This window comes from Rattus rattus, chromosome 4, assembly GCF_011064425.1.
Source record: "Rattus rattus isolate New Zealand chromosome 4, Rrattus_CSIRO_v1, whole genome shotgun sequence".
Classification (NCBI taxonomy): domain Eukaryota; kingdom Metazoa; phylum Chordata; class Mammalia; order Rodentia; family Muridae; genus Rattus; species Rattus rattus.
Genome location: NC_046157.1, coordinates 41007707 through 41017110, shown reverse-complemented (window position 1 = coordinate 41017110; position 9404 = coordinate 41007707). Strand labels below are relative to the sequence as shown.

Here is a 9404-nt window from a genome sequence, read left to right as displayed (position 1 = left end):
GTAACCCAGACCCAAAAGACATACAAGGGGTGGAAGAGGGGATGGGAAGGGGAGTGGGGAGGGGGAATCAAAGACATTCTTAATGATTTGTTTCTTTCAACTATGCCTCACTTTTCAGTTTTTGTCACCTCTGAAACCATCAGCACCAGCTGGGGACAAAGTATCCAACATGAGCTTGTGGGATCTCCAAATCCCAAGTCAGAAATGCAAATGAGTAGATTTACTAGGGGAGTTGGCATGCATAGTTATGGAGGCACAGAAGTCTCATGATGGGCTGTCTGAATGTTAACTCCCTTAGGGCTAGGGATGCTGCTGGTAAGTGTTCTCTGAGTCTGAAGGGCTTCACCTTGCCTAGAAGATACTAGACTTCTAATTGGGGGGGGGGGTCCTCAAATGGCTCATAGCCATGCTAGACTACTGTCCTAGCATTCACGAGTGTTTCAGGGGCTTTCGCTTTGGTGGCAGAAATTTCCGCCATGGGTGTCAGAGGATTCCGATCTCACAGCTTTACTAAAGCTCTTAAAGGAGCCTCAGACACCTCCAATTAGGTCCAAGAGGAGAGAGAATGCTACTCACCTAGAGACAGTGCACATGCACACATGAATGAGTTACTCCTTTCTTTCTTTCTTCCTTCCTTTCTTCCTTTCTTTCTTTCTTTCTTTCTTTCTTTCTTTCTTCCTTCCTTCCTTCCTTCCTTCCTTCCTTCCTCCCTCCCTCCCTCTCTCTCTCTTCTCTCTCTTCCTTCCTTCCTTTATTCCTTTTTTCTTTCTTTCTTTTAAAAATAAGAATCTTTTGACTTTTATTTCTAGGATACCTTAACCAGGAATCTTTTTGTTTCTTTATAATTTTTCCCCCAAAAGAAATGAATATAGTAAAAATACAATCAGTGTTTGTAACCAGAAAGGAATCTAAAATCTCTGGTATGGTAATATGGAATATATTCTTTAGAAATGTATAAACTTTATACTAGAAATAAAGTCTCTTTTGTTAAAAATACAATTTTCCTTCTTTGCTCTCCCTTTTAGTTCTAAACTCTGTATTTAAATCAGCAATTTTAACTCTTCTTGCAAAGGTTTGGTTCAGCTTGCGCCCTGCTCTACATTATGAGCCAACTAACAATTGAACACGTCTTGGAAATGATGTGCCACAGGGCTGTAGCAAGGTTGTACGATACACTAGTCACTGATTTAAAAATTCCCATCAGCAGACTGAGGCTTGTTTGTTGTTTTATCCTGTTCATGAAATTAGGAAATATATACAGAATAATGTTTGAAATCTGTAAGCTCAATGGGAAAAAAAACATTAATCTGTTTTGACTAGAAAAAGGCAGATATCTGGGACAGAAGTGGGAACGCAGCTGTGACATCCCCACTTACACTGGGGAGCATGGTCCCAAGCGCTGGAGTGTGCACTCAGCGTCTCAGAGACTGGCTGCTGTGTAGTGATGACGTGTGGGTTGCTTTTCCCAACTAAGGAGCAGAGGAATGGCTCTCCCACTCAGAAATTGACACGACACAGTCATCCTCTCAGTCAGGGGACGAGAAACAGCTCCTCCTAATCCAGCCTCATGAGACTGCTAAGTAAGCCCTACCAACCTCCAGCTCCGCCCTCATGTCCTGTGTTTCCAAGAACCTCTTCTTACTGCAGCAAAGAGGGATAACAATTTCCTTTATTACGACTTCTCCTCTGCCTTCATGTGCATGAAATCACGCACACGCACACGCACACGATAGCCCAAATATTCTCTTGGGGAAAGTGTGTGTGTGCGTGAAGGTCTAAAGGGAAGGGTAAATGTATCAAAGAGCCAAAGGGAGGAGGGGTCAGGCCAGCAGCCACTCCAACATAGCAGTGGGGCACTCCTGTAGGGTCACAGAGGATGCTCAGCATGGGAGGAAAGGGACGGAAAGAGCACTGGGCTGCCCCGAATGCTCTGCTGCAAATCCTTCAAGCTCATCCCTCTCTGCCTTCTGTGCAATCGCTGTGTCACTGCATTTGTTCCGGAACCTGGTCAGGATCTCTTTTCCAAGCTTCTGCTGCTGCTTGGCCAGGCTGGACTGGTAACACTCAGCATTGGTGCATGATGCCGTGCTTTGCAGCCAGGAGTGGGGGACACCTCCTTGTGAAAGACCCCCGGAGTGGGGAGACCCTCACTCGAGTCTCGGGATGACACGACCCCCCCAAGAATTCACACAAGACCATCCTTGCTGTAATCACATGAGGTTTATCGATAGGAACCAGTGCACTGGGGTCGAGACAATGGAGCAGCAAGGGGCAATGGAGTTCGATCCCGAGAGGCTGGGAGAAAGGGTATTTAAAGGGAGAAACCACAACCCGAGGGGGCAGGGATGGCGTCATTGGAAAGTGTCGAGAAAACCAGTGAAAAATCACAAGGAGGAGCTTCCTGTTTCTCAAGATTGTTCTCTATGATTTTAATTTAACTTTATGGTCAGCTAGTTCCTGGGAGAAGCTTTCTGTTATCTTTACTAGGTCGGGAATCGAATATCTAAGGGCCTTATCTTAAGTCCTTTCATTTAGTTCCTGGGAGAGCAGGCTCAAGAAAAGTGACCTTTTACCTACTTTCAGGTAGAGGGCAGGGTCTGGGATTTGAGGTATTTAGGGCTTCTTAGGGGTGAGATAGCATTTTTAAACTTCTGACTTCTTAGCTGCATTTTTTTTTTATTCTTTCTTTCCCCACTTCTTCTAGTGGCTAGTTCTAATCATAGAACTAAATTTTAGTATCTTTATAATATTGGTTTTATTGTCCTCCTAAAGCATGATACTGTTGGCATAACATCAAAATCTGAACAGTACTCACTCTTTCTCTAATGAAGGTAACTAGTTTATTTAACACACAGGGACCTATAATCAGAAACAGAAGCAAAACTAACAAGGGTCCCATAAGGGAAGATATCAGAGTAGTCATTCAAGGAGATCTACTAAACCAGCTCTCGAACCATCCCTGATGTGCTTCTCAGTCTCTCTGTCTTTTGTCTAACCTTTCTCTAAGTTTACTCATGGAGTCTTTAATTACTCCTGAATGGTCTACATAAAAGCAACATTCTTTCTTTTAGTGTAGTACACAGACCTCCTTCTTTAAGGAATATCAGGTCTAATCTTCTCCTATTCTGAAGTACTACCCTGAGAGGGAGGTTAGGGATTCTTGGAGGTCAGCTAAAAAGTCTTTTTTACTCTTTCTATATCTAAATAAATGGCAGTTCTGAATTCTCTATAAGCCTTGTGTTGCAGGGCAACAGCAGATGTCCTTGTAGCTGCCCTTGCAGCACCTAGACTCAGCCTTAAGATAGCCCTAAGTAATTCTCAACTCTCTTTTGTGTCTTACTAAGTCTTTACCATCAGGATTCCAATCTGGACACTATCTGAACCTACACACAAAGGTCATGACTGCCTTTTAGAACTTCTAAACTTATACAAGTTGTAATCCCTGAGGCTCAGACCTAAGAAGTGTTAGGAGTACTAACATATGCAATGTTACATCATTTGCAATAGAAATCAAGCCTAGCCCCACACCTGTGATTGGGGGACCTATCTCAATGGAACCCAGGGGAAACATAAATTCTTGTTTCAAGTGAGCATTACAGTAACCCCACCTGTCACGTCTCTGATGTATCCACTTATCTGATGTGCAAGTCTAGGGAGCTTTTTGAAGATCTGAGTGTCCCTCTAGGTCCCAGTTCTCAGTCCCAACAGCCAGTATGCGGCTGGTGAGGGCTGAGACTTGATGGCTATCAGGGTGGTAAGCAGCACCAGGTACGGTCCTTTCCATTGAGGCTCGAGTGTCTGGGCTCGGTGTCGTTGTATGTAGCCAAGTGTCTGATCTGGAACTGATGAGATGTCTCAGGGGTCCCCGGGGCATAGGCTGCTGCCAGCTGTGACCAGATTTCTTTCTGTATCACCTGTAGGTCTTTTAGCCTGGCATACAAATCATTATTACTATGACATGTTGGTTTAATAACATCATCTAATACAGTCAGAGGAGCCGAGGTCCCATAAGATCTCAAAGTGGGTAAGGCTGAATCTGGAAGGGATATTTCTTGCTCTGAAGAGAGCAAGAGGGAAGGAGTGCCAGCCAGTCTGCGCCAGTCTCCATGGTCAATTTGGTCAGGGTCTCTTTTAGAGTTCTATTTTAATTACTCTACCTGACCTCAACTTTGAGGTCTGTAGATACAACGTAATTTCCAATCGACCTCTAAATACTTGGCCACACCCTGGCTTACCTTGGCAATGAAAGTAGGGCCGTTGTCTGACCAGATTACCTTGGGCACTCCAGACTGGGGGAAGATTTCTTCCAGTATCTTCTTGATGACTATGGAGACCGTCTTTTGCTTAGTGGAGAAAGCTTCTATCTATTCCTGAAAAGGTATCTACAAACACTAGGAGATACTTGTAACCATATTTTCCTGGTTTTATCTCAGTGAAGTTCACTTCGACTTCCCACTAAACTCTCTATGACTCTTTGCCCTATTTGCTTGCTAAGCATTCACTTACTGACATACCTTATACTTTTTTTTTTACTGCCTCTCTGGCTAAAATCTTAAAGTCTATTCTTATCTCCTAAATGAGTCCATTTGTGTATTTGGCAAAGTGAGTCTTTTGTTTGTTCTCTTGGGAATATAGTTTTCTCTCAAGTGTGCCATTGTCTTTTTTCTTCTAAGCAATTTGGGCCTTTTCTTCTGCTATACATTCTAAGTGAGGCCTTCCCTTAGTCCGATCCCAGTTCCCAGTGGCTGTCTCTTGCAGGCCTGCAAACAGGATAGGCTCCTGCATAGCCATTTCTCAAGCCACTTGATCTGTTTTGTTATTACCCCATGCCCCTGAATCTCTTCCCTCCTGATGTCCTGGGCTATGAGTAATACTCACAGTTGCTGGCTTCATCAGGGCATCCAAGAGATGGCAAAGGCATCTGCAGCACTGATGTGCTGGGGGTTAGAGGTTTAGTCATCCCAGATGACATTTGTGTTGTCCATCACGGCAGCACCCACTTATCTCTGACCTTCATGAAGAGAACTGTTCTCGACTGTGGACAAGATAGCCTCAGCTTTCAGCAGTGGTCAATCAGCCAGTTGCAGAGGTCTTCCCTCCACCCATGGGCTTCTGCCAGTACTTGACACTCATGCTGCAGTGGCTCCAGGTCAGGATTGGGTAGCAAGGTGACCAGATTGCCCCCAACCAGTGGAGAATCTAGTTCATGTCAGCTGACCAGTAGCCCCATCCTCTGGGACATTCCATTTAAAGGCAAAACATCAGCCACTCTACCACAGTTTAAGTCCTGGATTGGGTGATAATTGCTAGTGCCCGGCTGGCAGGAGTGATGTGTCCAGGCAGAACAACACTAAGCCACACATCTCCCAGCATCAGGTACTGGTGCACAGAGACAGGTCTTAAGTTCCACATACACAGTCTGCAGATATGCATACACATGGCCTCACCCAGCCATTTCAGCCCACACAAGCCATTTTGAAGAGCAAATTTTTCATGAGCAAGGGATAGAGGCAATCAGGGATGACCATGAACTAGTGGTTACCCGGCCCACGCCAAGGTCCACTGTTCTTCGGGTAGTCCATGAGTGTTGTTTGTTGCTGATGGCCCCCTGTACTCAAGGTCTTTTAATGGACACTGGCCCACTGGGGCGTAAGAGCATAGAACGTTGGGTCCCTGTATCCACAAAACACTGATTGGGCTTCCCCTCTATCCTGGGGCAGTCCCTGACCCAGTGTCCCTTTCTTACAATAGGCACTCTGATCTTTAGCCAGGAATTCTCTTCTGTTACCAGGTACTGTCTTCCTAGTCTCTCTAACTACTGTGGCCAGTATAAGTTCCTCCTGTGCCTTTTATCTCTCTTTAGCTCTCTAGCTTTCTCTTTCTGTCTCTTTTCTTCTCTAGCTTTCTGTTCTTTTTGTCTTCTTTTTCTTTTTCTTTTTTTTCAGTCTCTCTGTCTGTATCTTCTTCTACAGCTACTAAATGCTGTCCATTATTGTGCACAGACCCTGAACCACACACTAACTCTCTCAGGGACTTAGCTTAACCCTTCAATTTCTGCAACTTTTTCTCCATATCATTTCCTTACTTTAGCCAAATAGGTGGGGTGTTTTTTCAACCCCTCAGAGACCCACCATTGGAGTCTGACAGTAGACCTGGCACTCCCTACCTTCAGGCGTATTGAAGTCAACAGGCAGAAGTGAGGGCCAAACCCAGGGCCTTGCGCTTGCTAGGCAAGTGCTCTACCACTGAGCTAAATCCCCAACCTCATCCCAACCAGAATCTCAACTGATAAGTTGTGTGTTCTAGCCTAACTTCAGTATAGTGGTAACACAAACAAAGACCTAAGACACACAGACGAAGACCACTCTGGAAATACAGATGGCCGGGAGGACAGGTCTCTTCTCCAATCCAGGAGAATCACCAAATCCTCACTGGCACCCAGACCGGAAACTCCTAGGCATCCCTGGGGTTCCCCCAGACCTCCTGGCAGGTCTCCCAGGGCAGCACAATCAGTGAGCCCCTGGCACGTCTACCGCTCACACTCTCGTCTCTCCTGAGACACTAGCCTCCCTCTCAGCCTGAGACGGGAGCGACTGCAAAACCAGAACTCCAGAACTCGAGAGTAAATATAGACCCAGAGTAGCAAATACAGACCCAGAGTTTAGCCAGCACAAAACACAAAGACACAGACAAAGACACAGATGCTATCTCACCTCCAAGTGGGTCTTTGGAGACGAGGGTGGTCACCCATCCCAGACGAGCCCCCAAATGAAAGACCCCAGGAGTGGGGAGACCCTCACTCAAGTCTCGGGATGACACGACCCCCGCCAAGAATTCACACAAGACCATCCTTGCTGTAATCACATGAGGTTTATCGATAGGAACCAGTGCACTGGGGTCGAGACAATGGAGCAGCAAGGGGCAATGGAGTTCGATCCCGAGAGGCTGGGAGAAAGGGTATTTAAAGGGAGAAACCACAACCCGAGGGGGCAGGGATGGCGTCATTGGAAAGTGTCGAGAAAACCAGTGAAAAATCACAAGGAGGAGCTTCCTGTTTCTCAAGATTGCTTAACTTTGTGTTCCATTTAGTTCCTAGGAGAAGCTTCCTGCTTCTCAAGGTTGTAGCGTATCTTTGCACTGACACTGAAAGCATCACCAAAATGATCTGCAGCCGATTTGCGAGCTTAGTTATGACGACGGCTTTCGTGTAATCTTTTGTGACATTTAACAAAAATATTTCCAGAACTTGGGCCAGCATGATAAGCCTGAGGGCCCCAACAATATATGGAGAGGTGTCCACAATAGGTGCTCCCCTTAAGGCAGATAAAAGCATGTCTTTGATATGTAAAAAGACATCACCAGCAGACTGCTACTGCTTAGCAGCAATTTTCAAACCTTTGTCATTATCTGGGTTCTGCTCTGTAGCAGTCTGACTAAGCTATAGCAGCACAATTGAATGACTCACAACTCAGTTCATATCCTAAACTTTCAGTTCATATCCTAAAATTTCACAGATCCTCCAAAAAGGAAACCGTTATCAAAAGCATCCTTGCACGTAAATGTCAGGCAGATCTAATTTTCAGAAAATGGGAGTTTGGGTTTGATAAAACAAATCTAATTAGAATTATTTCAACAGCGTCTCCAGTGCACCCTTGTGCTTCTTGGATGGGAGGCCAAGTGCAGTGTGCCACAGTTTATTATAGCGGCTCAGCAGTACTGGCTTTGTTATCTCGCCAGCGCCTGGGTGTATCTGCTGTATGAACTTCACCAGAAGCTTGGTCAGGTCTACCTCCGAGGTCTTAAGGTGCATCCAAGATGAATGACACCATCATGGTCTGTGGCTGCTTTTAGAAGGACAGCGATCATGGTCTAGGTGCAAACACTTACAGCAGACAAAAGTGTCCCCATTTCCTGTATAAGTAAGTAGCACTCTCATCCTCACAGTCTGTGGGCTATAGCACAAGTCTAGATAAAGCCTCCTTTGGATGTTTACATTTCAGTTGCCCTTGATTTTAATCTCAGACAAAACAGGCTAAGCTGGTAACACTATCTCCAGATGGACAGCAGCCAGAGCTGGTAACACCAAGGGAGCAACACTTAACTTTGTCCTGACTTTTTTCCAGATTGATCAAAAGCATCCTTGGCTAAATGGCAACACGGGGATGGAAGGCAGAGCTAGCTGCCCTAGCTGTATGAAAGGGAATTGTCTTTTCTGGTTCTTTTCTGTTTTGTCTGGTCCCTTAGCCAAGAGGGCAGCACTACATGTAGAGAGCAGATTCTTAGCTTTTGGCCTAACGGCTCAAATACCAATCTCTTCCAGAAAGAGGCTCACCCAAAGCAATACTTATTGAACTGTCTTCCTCTGCCGTAATCATACCATGCCAAATTGTAATCATTACAAACCTGTTCTTCCCTTTATATTATTGTTGAGGAAACAGAAGTCTGGAAAGTTATATGGTTGGTTGGCATGAAGGTAGAGTTACTGCCAGAGCCCATTCACTATATGGGAGAGGGCACTCACTTCATGTGGGACAGGGGCCTCCTAGTCTCTTTATGAACAGGTCAATACTTGGTATGAAGGTGAGGTGCACACAGATGAGGGGTGGTGAATGAGACAAGTCAGTCACTTACCACTTTGATGTTATCTGTAGACAACAATGTCTGAGGTCATATTTATGGTCTGGACTTGAAATTTAAAGGTCTATTTTATTTCTATTTTCCTCTCCGGGGGAGTGTGTATCTAGGGGGATTCCTCAACTCTCTAATAATTTCTCATTTATTTCTTGTCTCCAACTAAAATCTGCAGATTTAAGGACACTTGATTCTCTATTTTGTAAAGGGAATTTTTCAAATCTACTACTCATTACTGATATTGTGTTTGATCACATTTTTTTCTTTTATTGGATATATTTTTATTTACATTTTAAATGTTATCCCCTTTCCCAGGTTCTCCTTCAGAAAACCTCTATCCCATGCTTCCTCCCCCTGCTTTTATGAGGGTACTCCCTCAGATACCCACCCACTACCTCCCACCTCAGTGCCCTGACATTCCCCTACACTGGGGCATGAAGTCTTGACAGGACCAAGGGCCTCTCCTCCCATTGATGCCCAACAAGTCTATCCTCTGCAACATATGTGGATGGAGCCATAGGTCCATCCTTGTTGTACTCTTTGAATGGTGGTTGGGGGTCTGTTGATTGATATCGTTGTTCTTCTTATGTGGTTGCAAATCCCCTCGGCTCCTTCAGTTCTTTCTCTAACTCCTCTATTGGGGTTTCCGTGCTCAGTTCAATGGTTGGCTGTAAGCATCCACATCTGTATTTGTCAGACTATGGCAGAGTCTCTCAGGAGAAAACTATATCAGGCTCCTGACAGCATACACTTCTTGACATCCAAAATATTTT

General features: G+C 45.0%; 1 pseudogene; it reads right to left on the bottom strand.

Moving 5' to 3' along the window:
- Positions 1 to 1880: 1880 nt before the first annotated feature.
- On the bottom strand, positions 1881 to 7810 carry LOC116898322 (annotated as a pseudogene).
- Positions 7811 to 9404: the final 1594 nt, after the last annotated feature.